Here is a 15,510-nt window from a genome sequence, read left to right on the forward strand (position 1 = left end):
TTTTTTCTTGGCTGTTTCTTCTATAAAGCTTTATTTCTTCAGTTATTAAAATATAGTTTAATTGCCACATTCCTTTCTCTATCCATATCTTTTCCAGTTGATAGTAGATATTGAATTTATAGTTGGCTAGTGCTGCCATCCATTTCTGGTTGACAGAATCCAAGAAGACTCCAGTCAGAATATGTCAGTGGATTTTTGTCAGTACAGACCTGAACAGCAATTTATACAAATAGAAAAACTCTTAACTAGTAGTTTGGATAAATGATTGTTCATCCATGATAGGAACTGGTTGGTGGTTCCCTTCTTAACTGAATTTTACCCCTGTTCCTACTCAGTACCATTGCCACTGTTTGGCCATAATCATAGAATACTTTGGATTTATGTATGCATTCTAAGTATTAGTTCAGGATTTCATTTTCTTTTCCCCAATCCTCCCAGGGACTCAGAAACTAGCCTTTAAGGCTTTCCATTAACTAGCAGATCTTGTTATTAATAGAATCCTACCAGTATTGTAATAGTTCTATTGCATATCTGACCCTATTCTCTAAAAGTTTTCCTCAGAACAAGTGGGATTATTTCCTGAAAATGTTCCCAGATTTGATTTATCTTTGCTGTCTTTAACAATGTGTACAGTTTTCACTTTAAAGAATTTTCAATCGACTAGTAAAAACAGAGAGTATCTCCTTCAAAGATGCTCGTAATCTCACTCCCATATGTACTTTTGATAGTTTATTCATTAATTTACTCTGATCTTCATGAAGTCTGTGACATCCTTTTAAATGAAAAAAAATAGTCTCTGCCTTCAAGGTATTTATATTTGTTGAGGGATATAATTGGTGGATTTAATAAATACAAGAAAATTTGAGGAAGGAAGAGAGGATTGCGAACTAGGGTAATCACAAAGAATCACAGGATAAAGAACTGGAAGATACCCCAGAGGTCATTTAATTCAATCCCTTAATTTTATAGATGAGAAAATTGATGTTTAGAGAGGTTAAAAGACTTGCCCAAGGTGACTCAGGGAGACAGTTAAAGAGCAGTGATTTTTACCTGAGGCCACGAAGTATCAAGGCAACTCTTCCTTCTCGAAGCAATTTTTAGGAGAAAATTTATATTGCTAAATTTCTTCCTCACAAGATTAGTGACAGTTTATATAATATGGCTCATTTTCAAGAGTTGAGTTGGAGTAATAGCCAAGAGCTTAATAGGAGAAATTGTTTTTCCTTTAACTGCCATTTATATTTAAAAAAAATTTACAAAAATAGATTTTTCTTTTTCCCACCTCATCCACCCCTTGGGAAAAAAAAGGAAAACAAAATATTTGTTAACAAATGTGACAAATTAGTTAGACAGAATTGTAGCATTGTCATGTCCAAAAACATATGTCTTAGTCTGTACTTTGAGTCTATATCACCTCTGTCAAGATGTAGTCAGGACATGGCATTCTTTGAAATTGTGGTTGATTGTTGCATTGATTAGATTCCTCAAGCCTTAAAAATTCTTTTTATATCATTGTTCTGTTCCTACATTATGGAAATTATAAATTATTCTTCTGTTTCTTCTTAATTTACTCTTCATCCATTCAAGTTTTCCCCGTTTTCTCTACAATTATTCCCTTTATCATTCCATATAGAACAATAGTAATACGCTGCATTCCTAGACTATCATTTGTTCAGCCATTCTCCAATTGATAGATACCCCCTTAGTTTCAGGTTTTTATCAGTACAAAAAGAACTTACATAAATATCTTGGTACACATGAATTCAATTTAAAAATAGATCACTCTGGGTCACAGACTTATTAAAGGTATTGCTGGATCAAATTTTGTATCTTTTGAGCTGTAGTTCCAAATTGCTTTCCAGGATGACTGGACAAATTCACAGTTCTATCAATAGTGCATTATGTTCCTCTTTTCCTACAGCTTTTCAACATTTGTTTTCTTTGTTTATTTCTTAAAAAATCAACTTTGCCAGTCTGTTGAAGATGAGTTAGAACCTCAGAGCTGTTTTAATTTGCATTTATCTAATTATCAATGACTTGGAAATTTTTTTCATCTGACTATTCAGTGTGGATTTCTTATTCTGAAAACTACTTGTTCATATCCTTTGATTATTTGTCAGTTGTCAAATAAGACTTCTGTAATAATTCTCCTTTGAACAGAGGTATATGCTATGCCAATATACCACTTGATACTTAATTAGATTTTAACTGTTTTTAGGAAAGTGGAAGTCAATTCATTACAAGCTTTAAATTATCTTTCCGTACATTGTAGATGTATAAAAAGCAGTTAGATGTTGTAGTGGATGGAGCAGGAGTTAGAAGACCTTAATTCAAATGTTCATATGTGACAACTCACTTAACTCAATTTGTCTTAATTTCCTCATCACTAAAACTTACTGGAGAATGGACTCGAGACTCTTCTGAAGAACAGGTCTGACCATGTCACCATCCTTTTTTTAGTAAGTTCCAGGAACTCCTTAATACTTCTAGAATCAAATATAGAATTCTTTAATTGCCTTTCACAATTTTTTTAGGTTTTTGCAAAGCAAATGGGGTCAAGTGGCTTGCCCAGGGCCACACAGCTAGGTAATTATTAAGTGTCTGAGACCGGATTTGAACCCAGGTACTCCTGACTCCAGGGCCGTTGGTTTATCCACTACGCCACCTAGCCGCCCCTTGCCTTTCATAATCTTACCCCTTCTTATCTTTTGAGTTGTCTTATACTTTATTTCCCTCTCCTTCCTATATGTTCCATTTAAGCAACACCTGTCTTCTTGCATTTCCTTGTTCATGACACCTTATCTACTTGCTTTTTACCTTTTCTTTTTTCTTTAAAAATTTTTTATTATATATTTTTAGTTTTCAGATTACATACAATAATAGTTTCTACCAAAAATATGGAATGTATCACGAATTTGTGTGTCATCCTTGCTCAGGGGCCATGCTAATCTTCTCTATATCTTTCCAATTTTAGTATATGTGCTACTGAAGTGAGCACTGCTTTTTGCTATTTCAATGGCCTCTCCAAAGTCTAGTGTTCTCCTCACTCAATTCTATATTCTGGATTCCTAGACTGACTTCAAGACTAAGGTTAAGGGGCAGCTAGGTGGCGCAGTGGATAAAGCACTGGCCCTGGAGTCAGGAGTAGCTGGGTTCAAATCCGGTCTCAGACACTTAATAATTACCTAGCTGTGTGGCCCTGGGCAAGCCACGTGACCCCATTTGCCTTGCAAAAACCTAAAGAAGACTAAGGTTAAGGTATTTTGTATGTTGTATACCTCAAGAATGAGAATGACTTGAGAGTTTGGACAATGTTGTTGATTTGCTTTGTATCCCTAGTTCAGTGTCTGGCACATAATAAACATAACAAAGACTTCTTAAATGACTGAGTAAATTTAAAAAAATAAATATTTTTTGTTTTTACATCAGTTTTATTTCTGAATATATCTTCCCTTACATATGGAGAAATCCTATGTATCAAAAAATAAAGAAAGGAAGGTGGGGGAAGTCTAGAAAAAGAAGCCAAGATGTCAACAGAGTGTCTGACAGTATGTAGTGGCCCCTACTCCTCTGCTAAGTCTCTGCAAGGAAGATAGGAAGGTAAAGTGCATTTTCTCATATCTTTTCAAGGTCAAACTTGAGCATTATAATTACAGAGAGTTCAGTTTTTTTTTTTTATTTTGTCATTTCTTTCCAATTCCATTATTTTGTGGTCAATTGTTTGAATTGTTTCCCCTGTTTCTACTTATTTAACTCTGTATCAGTTCATATATTTCTTTTCACACTTCTCCAAATTTTTCATATTCACTGTTTCTTACTGGACCATTGGATTCTTACTATAAAATTACATTTAAGTATCATTCTTTGTTTAGTCATTCCTCATTTGATGGACATCTAAAATTTTTTAAGTTTTATAAAGAGTTTTTTCTTTTTAATTATAGACCTATTGTCAATAATCATTTACAAATACATTTCAAAATAAAAAGATTAAGAGGATTCTATTAGAAACTGTGATATTTTATCATGCATAATTTTTTAATAAATATGATATATTAAATATTACATTTAACAAAATTGCTCTATTTGTGACTTGCATTTTTTGTTTTCTGTGCATTTAAAAATCTTTTATAGATGATTCCCTTTCTAAAAAGTTATAAACCTTTAAAGCGGTTTTAAGGATTATACTTTTTGAGGTGGCAAAAATAATAAAGGAGATACGTTGCTATTCATCCTAATATCAACAGAAGGGAACTGGATTGTTTTTTTTTCTTACTTTCATTTTTATTTTCATTTGATCCCTTTTTACCAGTCCATTTTTAACTTGGCAAGGCTTCTAGATACCTTAGTTCTTTTATATAAAATCTTCCATAATCATTAACTCTGGTTGTGACAGGCTAAGGTATATAGTAGTCTTTCCCTTTCCAACCCTGTGAAATCCTTTGCCTAGGCTTACTTAGCTGGGCTACAAAACCATTTATTCCCCTCATCCTAGACCCTCAGGCCCCAGACCTAGGGAAGTCCAATTCTCTTCCACTTGGTGCCATGGCTAAGAATGATGCTTCCCTGGCTAATCTTTGAGGTATTGGGTTATAAGTGTTACCTATGGGTCTCTCAGCTATCTCAGCATAATCACTTTGTAAAAAGTTCTGTTCTACCTACTAAACTAATCCCTTACGACTTGAGGAAAAGAAGAATAATATTCTTGCAGTAATGTAGATAATGTGCCCAGGAAAAATATTGTAAAGGTCTTAAATTATTCTTACATTTCCTTAAGGATTTGAAATTTTATTGGCAAGCTTGATTCACTGTTGAGGTTAATTCCTTGTTAACAAGATTAACTAGAGAAGGTCTTGGAGAATCTTGCCCCAACCTAGGGTTTCCTTTAAGATTTTAATTTATTAAATTAATTAAATTTCCATGAGCATCCTTAACTTTCCTGCTCACAATTCATAGTTGCAGAATAAACTTCATGTAATCTGACAAAGAATCCAAAAGGTTCACTGAGAGCCTCCAAATAATCTAAGTACCTATCTGTCCCTCTTTCAGCTGTTTCACCTGTTTCTCTTTAATTTCTGGTCTTTAGCAGTATTGGTTCTTAGCTGTTAAAATTATCATTTTCCAAGAAGAATACTTTTTGAGAGTTTTAAAAAATATTTTCAGAATTTCTAACTATTCTTGATAATAGAGGGTACACATATCCGAGCTTTATATCATTGTACGTGATCACTTGTGAATCTCATAATTCAAATATCCTGCTAAAGTAGAATAAAAGTGTCTCTTTAATTCTAATGACTCAGGTAATACTGAAGGAGCAGGACCAACAGATGTTGATTAGCAATTTGTCACTCTCTCTGATTTTCTCCAGGGAAAAATAGGCTCTACATTTTGTTCAGGTACGTTTGTATAGGTTGAAAAAAAAGCACTTTTTTTCTTGAATTCTGAATGCATTCCTAAATTTATATTCAGGTAAACTTTTAGAATTTCCTCTTTCTCAAAAGTCCGAATGCTATCTCACTATAGTTTTTTTTAAAAATTTATTTATGTTTGGAATAGCATGGCACCTGTGTCCTAGGATCTGCAATTATTTCATTAATTTCATAAATACTATGTTATTAGTCACTGACTTCTAAAAAAGTAAAATTTGGACATCTTCCCCTCCATACTTAAGAACACTGTCTTCTATTTTAATCCATTCTCTATTTTTAAAACTAGCTTATTTTCAAAATAATAAATCATTCATTATAATTATAGTGAATATACAGTGAAATCTTTTATAATATAAGCTTGTGCTTTTCCTTTAATTAAGAATAGGAATTTAAAAAGGAATTTAGAAATCTTCTACTATAATCTTTCTTTTTTTTTGACAAAGCAGTAGGGTTAAGTGGCTTGCCCAAGGCCACACAGCTAGGTAATTATTAAGTGTCTGAGGGTGGATTTGAACTCAGGTACTCCTGACTCCAGGGCTGGTGTTCTATCTGCTGTGCCACCTAGCCACCCCTGTCTACTATAATCTTGAACCGAATGCATGACTCTTTTTCCTATGGCATCCCTGACAGGGAATCATCTAGAATATTCCTGAATATCTTCACTTGTGGTAACATCACAATCTTATGAGGTAACGTTCTCCTTTGTTGGTTAGCTCTAGTTATATTGAGCTGAAATCTGGTTCCCTAAAACTTTCACCTTGGTGCCCTCTTAGTGTCACAGAATAAGCCTGCATTCTCTTTTACATTATGGCTATTCATAAAATGGTAAAAGTAATAATATTTTTAAGCATTCCCAGTTACATATTCCTCATATGATATGATTATAATTCTAGTCACATTTCTCTTGAAAATATGACTTCTAATGCTAGGTACAATATTACTGGAATGTGGAAGGACTTTAACTTCCCTGGTTTTTGTCTTCCTTGAAATTTTATCTCTTGACAACAGATACTCCAGGTCAACCTATTCTGAACTTTTGCAACTCCCCCAAAGAAAGCAGGCTTTTCAGCTAGTCTTTAAACAAACAAACAAACTATTAAGTCATGAGATTTTCTTTGCTGAGAGAATAAATATAAACTTAGGGATCAGCAGTTAGCTAAAGGACCAACTTGGACAAGAGAAAAATCTCTTCCTAACTAACCATTATGGGAAGAGACCAGGCCACTTCTAAGTTAATCGAGCCTTAAATAATGTAGTGATTTTTCTAACATGTGCTTTTTACTGGAACATATGGTAGATGTCATTTTTATCCACACATGCTTATTTAATGAGGCAATAGCAGAATCTCTTATTAACAAGACTTTTTTTAGCTGGTAGCACTTTTTATATGGTATGTACTTTTCAATCTGGATCCTAAAAAGATTTTTAAAATATACTTTAAACCATCTTCACTTTAAATTATTTTTGCATAAAATGGTAATGCAGTTTGTATTTGAGTTGATAATACTGCTTTCAATTTTAATCCGGAGGTAAGTAGGAATGTAAAATGGTAGGGTATGAATAAGAGACTTGAGATGGTACAATATAGAGAATTTTTTCTCTACTTAAATAGCAATAAACATGATCATAGTGCTAAATGAAGGTCCCCTATGTAGTTGGATATGTTTTGTTTAAGGGGGACACAAAACAACTGAATTGAGCAATGAAGACTGAAAAACATTAGACTGCCCTTTGTAAGAATACATTCCTCAGCTTTTGTCCAACTTAAAATATAAAGATATTGTACCAATTACAGTGTTATTGTAGCTATATTTATAGATATAAAAGAATCAATTACCTTATAAAAATAAAAAAAGTAAATGTAAAAGTGATAGAATAAGGTTATCTGCTCAGCATCCTTCATTGGCAAGTTTTTTAATTCCTTAAATTTCACTCAGGGAAAAAAAATGAAATCTAGGCAAGATTTCTTTAGATCAGTTTTTGCTGTTGGGATTTGTACAGATAATAGATGAAAGAGGACCAGGATTTTGGAGACAACAGAAGTTTATTAATTAGAGGGGATTTAAAAAATTTTAAATTTGATTTTTCTTTTCCTTTCTCTAAAGGTAATGTGAACTCAAAAGTGGTAGCTTTGTAAGGTTTTATTTTGGAGTTAGAATTTAAACCTTTCCTTGGTAATCATATGTATCCTTTTTTAGTATTGTCTTTAACAATTTTGAAGTCTGAAAGAATGTTGATCAGTAAAATGACCATCAGTAATTTCAGAGGACTGATGACAAAGCATACTATCTATCTCTTGTTACTAATGGATTAAGGCAGAAATGAATTGATTTGCCTAGGATCATACAGCTAGTATCTCAGACCAGATTTGAACTTGAGTCTTGACTGACTTGAGGCCCAGCACTTTATCCATTGAGCCACATAGCTTCCTTACATATAAATATACATGTATTGACCTCTCTACTCTTCCCCCTTCCCTCTTCCCCAACCCCCGTGAAGTGGGAGATGGTAGGAAGAGGAGAAAATAGATTTCTATTAAATAAAGCATTTAAAAATAAGAGAAGCAGGGGAGGAGGTACTACATATGTATAGTATTTCATGCTATTTTAGATGGTGACACTATATTGTTAGTTTTTCTTGTTTTGTAATAAGAGATCTCTGTAAATGTAACATAAAAGCAAAAAGATTATCCTTTTTTTTCAACTTTTACATAATATCCTGAAAGGTAAGGGTGTTTAGAATAATTTTGTATTATCTTTTCCATTATGTAAATTTAGTTTTTGTGAGCAAAGTATTGAATATATTTAATTTGCATCAACCATAGCAATATTATAGGAAGTATAAACATCTTACTAGCAGCCTATTGTTATTGTTTTTGATCATTTAGTATCCATTTATTAGTTGATATTGACTAAATCATATGGTATTCTCTTCTAGGAAATACTCAGCATATACATATACACACAGTTACACAACTGATACTTTTCTAAAAACACAGTTACACAACTAATACTTTTCTGAAATCAAAGGGAAAAAATTCTTGCCTAGAATATAAAAACATTTTGCACATGAACTTAAGAAGTCTTTGAACTTCAAGAAAAAGAAATACCTTAATATTTTGGGTATGGAACAATTATCTATTCAAGGACTTTAATTTTATGCTAATCATACAGCACACTTTATATTGTCCTTTGTTTTGCTTGCATTTCTTAAAAATAATTTAATGCAAATAACCTCTTCATATACTGCATTAGAGCATTTCAGATGGTGGCACTATAGTTAAGATTTTATCAGTAGTTCCATTATAAATCTCTATTACTTGTAGTTTATAATTTAATTGCAGAAATTTGCTGCTGGCTGAAACGAGATAGTTAGGTTTCAGGCCAGAAGCAGTGTTTTTCTTTTTAGAATTTCCTCCCCTCCGCATGTAATTACATATTAGTGCAAGTACAGGGAGGAACTGATTCAACAAAGTACTGATTCTGAAAAATGTCAAGCAGATCATTGTCAGTAAAATAAGTCTTGCTTAAAAATAACTGATAGCTAATCAATGTACCATTGATACAGTTTAACCATATCAAAAGTATTAAAACTAAAATTGCCTCCTCTTTATTATATAAAACAAACAAAAATACATATGAGAAATAGGACAGGAAACTTTCAGAGGAACCAAACATGTCAAAATTTATACTTGACAATGCAAGTATCATTCTAAGGGGTAGTCACTTGTAAAACCCTTAAACTAGAACTTAGTTTAAACTAGAACTTAGACTTGCTTTTGTGGAATTTGGATTCTCATTTCTTTTACACAAATTTTGATAATTCAAGGGGAAAGGAGGGAAAAGTGGAAGAAATGCATGTTCTGTGATTCTTTACCTTCTCTGACATATAAATCATGCTTCTAAGTTTATGCTTCAGTTGTTATGACAGGCTTCAGAGGTTAATTAGTATGCACAGGAATCTTAATGTCTTCCCATAGTAGAGTTCAGAAGATCAGTTTTAGAACATGTGGTTTTGCTATCAGATTTTCAACTAGACCCTTGTTGAAAAAGGTTAACCCATCAGGGGACAAGTAGTGTCTAATCAACCATATTCAATTTTTTTTTTTATCAAACTCAGAAAAAAAAGAAACAGATGGAGAGAACAGGATGCTCTATTTCATCCAACCACATTGACCTTAGTCCATTTAATTCAACCTGTTATACTGAATGTATGGGGATGACTATGTGTATGACTGAATTTTCACCTATATATGGTGACAAATCTATTTCCTTAAAAACTGTGTGACCCCGAATGTAGGCCACCACTTTGGGAGAAATGTCTTGACTCTTGCATTTTCAAGTTGGGGGGGGGGGAGGGAGGAGGGGGTGAGAGAGGAAGAAAACAATTTGAAAGCAAGTAGGAAAACGTTTTCTTTTTATATAAGTAAATAATATATGACAGATATTTATTCATATATTACATAATTAAAAATTTCTAAAGACTCAAAGCAATTATGAAAACATTAGCTTTTTATTCAGATTTAAAACAATACATAACTATATTAGATTGTTTTTCTCCAAGGGGTGGGATGGAAGTGAGGGAGAAAAATGTAAAACTCAAACCCTTGGGGAAAAAAAATGTTTTCTGAAAACTGCCATGGCATGTAGTTGGAAAAACAATTAAATAAAAATATTTAAATTGAAAAAGAACCCCAATAATTATAGATAAAAATAATTTGAAATGAAAATTTGCAAGGTTGATTACTTTTGGGACACAGAAAAAATGATCTAAACTTTTAAAATTTGAGAAATAGATTCTAGAAATATTGTGTTTATCTATAGCCTTGCAGGCTTTCATCATGCCCTTAACTTGGGGGTAATCATATCCCTTTTCAGGTTCTTTTTGTCTTGATAGATTGTGAGTTACTTAGTATATCTTGATATTGATATTGATACTGCACCTAGTAAGAGGAAGATAATCAATAGTGTCAGATAACTGTAGAGATAAACTTGAGAGAAGGCCATTAGATTTAGTAATTGGTAGATCAATGTGCCCTCCAGTTCTAGCAAACCCTGTTGCCCCATCCCCTTTGTAGGAAGAATCAGAGTCAACAAAACTGGATCTTAGTGGCCTGCATATTGCTCCCTCATGTCCTATATGGGATTAAGGTGGCAATGTAAAAATTATAGATGCACTCATTCCAACCAAAACAAAACAAAACAAGCAAAGAATAACAGAAGTTGCCCAACTGTCTGTTGGCTTGCATGTGGTTGAGTTTCAGGAGTTTGCTGCTGGACTCAGGCAAGTTCTCTCAATGGGAGGTTCTACAGGTCCAGAGTGACTAAATCCTTTGGTTTGGGACCTGTGCCCTGGCCTAGGCTTATGTGCTGAACTAAAGGCTAGAATTGGGTCATTGCTCTACTTCTGAGCTGTCAGCCACAGAACTTCATTTCCAGAACTTGTTCTTTTTTCAGTATTGATGTAGTGCCCCTCCCCCCACTCACAAACAACTGCTTCTCTCACCTCTGGATCTGTGGCCTGCAACTGGGTAATGGGAGAGAGACAGGGCTGTCAGATTGGGCCCATCTCTTTCTGCCTGGTGCTTTGTCTTGACCCCCTTTCCTTCCCTGGGTGCTAGAATGCTCCCTCTACAAGCCTCTCCTGGCCAGCCCCTCCCTCAATGATACAAATTCTTTATCTCTCTAAGCTGCTCTGGCAGAAAAATGACTCAGTGAGACTTGGCTTCTTGATTTCTCTGATTGGAATTTAGTTTCCTGCATTTTTTATAAGTTGATAGGGAGAAGGTACATTGGGAGAACTAGACAAAAATGCTTCCTCTAACTGCTGTTTTATCTTTGTCCCCTTGTTCTCTGCAAAGCGGGGAGGGGTAGAAGAGAATTATGAGAGGATATAATGAAGGAAAGTATACAAATAATAATCATAACTGCAGATAAAAGTGGGATAAAATCATCATTAAACAGAGAAGGTAGGAGAATGGAAAAGAAAGTAGTATTTGAAAATGTATTATTTATAAGAATAGCTGAAACAAAGATTCATTCAGAGTTAAAATAAGGGACTGGAGCAAAATTTATTTTACTCCAGGCTAATTTCTTTCTTTTTTTTTTTTTAAAGGTTTTCGTAAGACAAATGGGGTTAAGTGGCCACACAGCTAGGTAATTATTAAGTGTCTGAGGTCAGATTTGAATTTAGGTACTCCTGGCTCCAGGGCTGGTGCTCTATGCACTGCCACCTAGCCACCCCTCCAGGCTAATTTCAAAAAGCAAAAGTAGCAATCATGCTTTCAGAATGGGCAATAGTTAAAATGAGATTAGAATAATTACATTATGCTTAAGTGTACCATAGATAGTGACAATGTAAACATTCAATATATTAAGTATATACTAATATATGTATCAGAATGTATATATTAAGCTCCAAAAGTAATAGTAATCTATGCACCCAAATAATATATCATTAAGCACTTAAAGTTAACCGAATAAAAGAGAGAAATAATAAAAGTGTAGTAATTGGGGACTTCAACATGTACATTTTAGAGCTAGGCAATTCTGATGACAAAAAAGATAAACAAGAAATGTATTAAGGATCAGAATAGAATTGTAGAAAACTTAAATATGATAGATCTCTGGCAATAACAAAATAGGAATGAAAAGGAATATGTATATGTATGTGTATATATATATATATATATATATATATATATGCAGAAAAACTTTACAAAAATTGATCAGGTTCCAGGCATAAAAACCCTATAAGTGAAAGTAAAAAAGAGACATATTAAATATTCTTTTACTATTCTCAGCACAATAAAAATAATAAATGACATTTGAAACAAGAATTAAAACAAAATAGAAACTAAATAATTTAATATCAAGAAATTAGTGAGTAAAAGGACAATTATAGAAATAAAAATTTCTAAAAGAAAATCACAGTAATGTGACATCCCCAAAATTTGAGATGCAGCCTTAATAGACTTTAGGTGAAAATCTATATTTCCAAATGCCTTCATTAATAAAAAATATGAAGTAACAGAAAAATTAATTGTATATTCATTCAACTCAAAAATTAGAAAATCAAGAAATTTAAAAACCTAATTAAATACAAAATAGAAATGAGTAATTTGCTTGATAAATAAAACTAGCATTTAATTTTTAAAGAAAATTGAAAATGTAAATTAAATGATTTGCTAATCAGATAAAAAAGAGAACAAGTGTTGATATAAAAATGAAAAAGAAGAAAGTATAACAAATGAAGAAGAAACATAGGAAATCATAGAAATATTATACCAAATTAGATGCCAACAAAACTGATAACAAATGAAATAAATATTTACCCCCCCAAAAACCCCCTATTCAGGTTAAGAAAAGAAGAGAAAATTTAAATACTCTAATCTCTAAAAAAAGATATTAAACAAGCCTTAAAGGATTTCCAAAGAAAAAGATCTTAGAACTAGTTAGATTTACAATTGAATACAATAAAATATTCACAGAATAATTATAGTCTAATGATAGAGGATATGGTTGGATAGTGGAATTTCAGAATTCTTGAGTATGGAAGTAGAATGTGGATGATGGAAAGAACCATAGTACAATCATCCTTAAATATAACTGAGGTAAAAAGCATGTCATAAGGATTGAATAAATTGAAGAACAAGAAAATTAGGAATATGTGTAGGAGTGTGTTTTTGTGTGTGTGTGTGTGTGTGTGTGTGTGTGTGTGTGTGTGTGTGTGTATTTTTATAAGCATATAAGCATGACTTTCTAAGACAGTCTACTTAAATGTTAGACAATATTAATTCTTAGGAAGATCTTCACTATTTTGTTTCAAAGTATTCTTGTAACTTCCACCCCTTGGGTTTCATCTTCTCTTTAAAAAAAAATCAATTAATTGACAAGCATTTACTAGGCACAGCATTAGTTTCTGGAGATACAAGCAAAAAATGGAACAAATCTCTGCCTTCAAGTGGTTTATAGGTTGTTGGGGATAAACTACACTTACATATGTACATATACATAAAGTAAAAATATTTTTTGGGATGGGAAACATTAGCAGCGAAGGGATCAAAAACAGTTTCATGGAAGAAGTGTCACCTGAGCTGAACTTTGAAGGAAGCATGTTCACTCACATACTACTTGTAATATGAATTGTGTGAACACAATTTTAATTTGACTCTCCTTGCTTTATGGTCCTTACAGAATTGTGAGGATCAAATGATATAATGTATATAAACTACTTTGCAAATCTTAAGGAATTTTATAAATGAACAGTATTACAATAATTGCTTCATTTTTAAGCCCAGAGGGAAATATAATAATTTCTAAACTTGACTTGGTTTTTTCTCTTCAGATTTAAGAAATTAATTTATATGAAAAGTTCTGAGTTTAGTGATATTTGCTCCAAGGCTTCAGTTAAGAAAATTCCCAACACTAGATAAAATATTGATTCTCTACCTAACTTTAACAGTCTCTTTGTGGTTGAGACAAAAATTCAGTTTCCTGGAAATTATATTATTGTGTCTGGATGGACAGGCATTGGGAGAGGAAGTTGCTGCAAGATGATATTTCTTAGGACTTCCCTCAGTTTAGGTTCTCCATTCTTGAGATGCTTATAGAACCAATGGCATTCCTTGATATCTCCATTCTCTGCCATAGGTTAGTCCTGTTTGTTCCTCAAAGCTATGCTGGAGATGCCATGCTTGTTCTTGACCTCTTGAATCCAGACCCTTAGAATCTCTCATTCCTGTCTGAGATAAAGTCTTTCTTGTTTGGGAATAACCAAACCATTGTTTGGAGGAAGTCTACTGGTCCTATTTACTCTGTTTTGAGTGATTTAGTTAAAAAACATTTTCACCTAGTTTAGGTATCAGATTTAGTCCCATCCTACCTTAGGATGAAATTTCCTTTACTTAATTAAAAGGGAACAAGAGGTAATACTAGAATATGGGAAGTCTTAATTTTAGGGGGGGGGTAGGTTTGGTCATAGATTAATACACATACGCATACATACATACATAGTAAATACATGTGTATTACTCAAAGTCAATATTGTGCAAATGAACTTCAACCACAATTTTAAATGGCAGAATTTAATCACAGACATGTAACAAGGCTTTTTAGGTTCATTGTTTCTGTACTATACTGTTTTAATGCTTAAGTTTTTTTTCACTCAAATCAGTAGCTTTAATTTCTGAAGAGTTGATTTCCAGTATTTAAAAGACTTCATGTTAAATTGAATGTAGTGCTGGAACACTTTTAGTTATGGCAAAGTGCCTTTCCATTAAATAGATCTGTAGGGGGAAAAAAAGATTTATCATGGTTAATGAATTCAGGGATTTCAGTTCTGAAAGTAGTCTCATGATGCATAATATACATAGCATTACTCACCCATAACATTGTCAGGCTTGCCGCATAAGAACTGCTAAATACATTTTGAGTATAATAAAAACTTGGCTTATTGAAAAGAGCATGATGCTTGCCACCTTCTCATTTCTGCATCTACTGCTATTGACTAGGGGTGGTGAATCTGAATAAAATCTATGAATTGCATTGGCCTTAAAGATTACTTGCTAAACCAGTGTTATCACAGGTAATATCAACAATATATGTATGAAGCCCTGAAATTCAGATTGTATTTTCTTGTGTATGATTGCTTTCAGAACTCTGGTGGTGAATTTTATGAACCATATTATCAGCTTCATAGTTTTGCACAGACTTTGAGTCAAAGGGAAAAGGGAAAAAAACCCTTCTGTGGTGATATGAATTAAGCAATTCTTATTTTCTGAAAATCTCTTACTGCATCACTTTTATATTGAGAAAACATATTAATAAAAGGATTATTACATTTCTTTCAAAAGAATAAGTATTTATTACATCTATGTGATGGAATAGATAGATTTGATTTCAGGAAAGACCTGAGTACAGATCCTTCCTAGCCATATGACCCCGGGCAAGTCACTCTCATTCTTAGTTTCTTCATTTGTAAAAAGAGGATAATAATAGTATCTTCTCCATGGGGTTGTTTTGATATTCCAGGAATAATATACTTAAAGCATTGTATAAATTCTGGCTATAATAACAATAATATA

At 32.8% G+C, this 15,510-nt stretch overlaps 1 non-coding gene across 1 annotated transcript; it reads right to left on the reverse strand.

Annotated features, from left to right (window-relative positions):
- Positions 1-2,891: 2,891 nt before the first annotated feature.
- LOC141490370 (U6 spliceosomal RNA) lies at positions 2,892-2,998 on the reverse strand. Its single transcript, XR_012469197.1, has one exon. It is a non-coding gene; the product is annotated as a U6 spliceosomal RNA (small nuclear RNA).
- Between the last annotated feature and the right edge of the window lie 12,512 nt (positions 2,999-15,510).

Source organism: Macrotis lagotis, chromosome 5, assembly GCF_037893015.1.
Source record: "Macrotis lagotis isolate mMagLag1 chromosome 5, bilby.v1.9.chrom.fasta, whole genome shotgun sequence".
Classification (NCBI taxonomy): domain Eukaryota; kingdom Metazoa; phylum Chordata; class Mammalia; order Peramelemorphia; family Peramelidae; genus Macrotis; species Macrotis lagotis.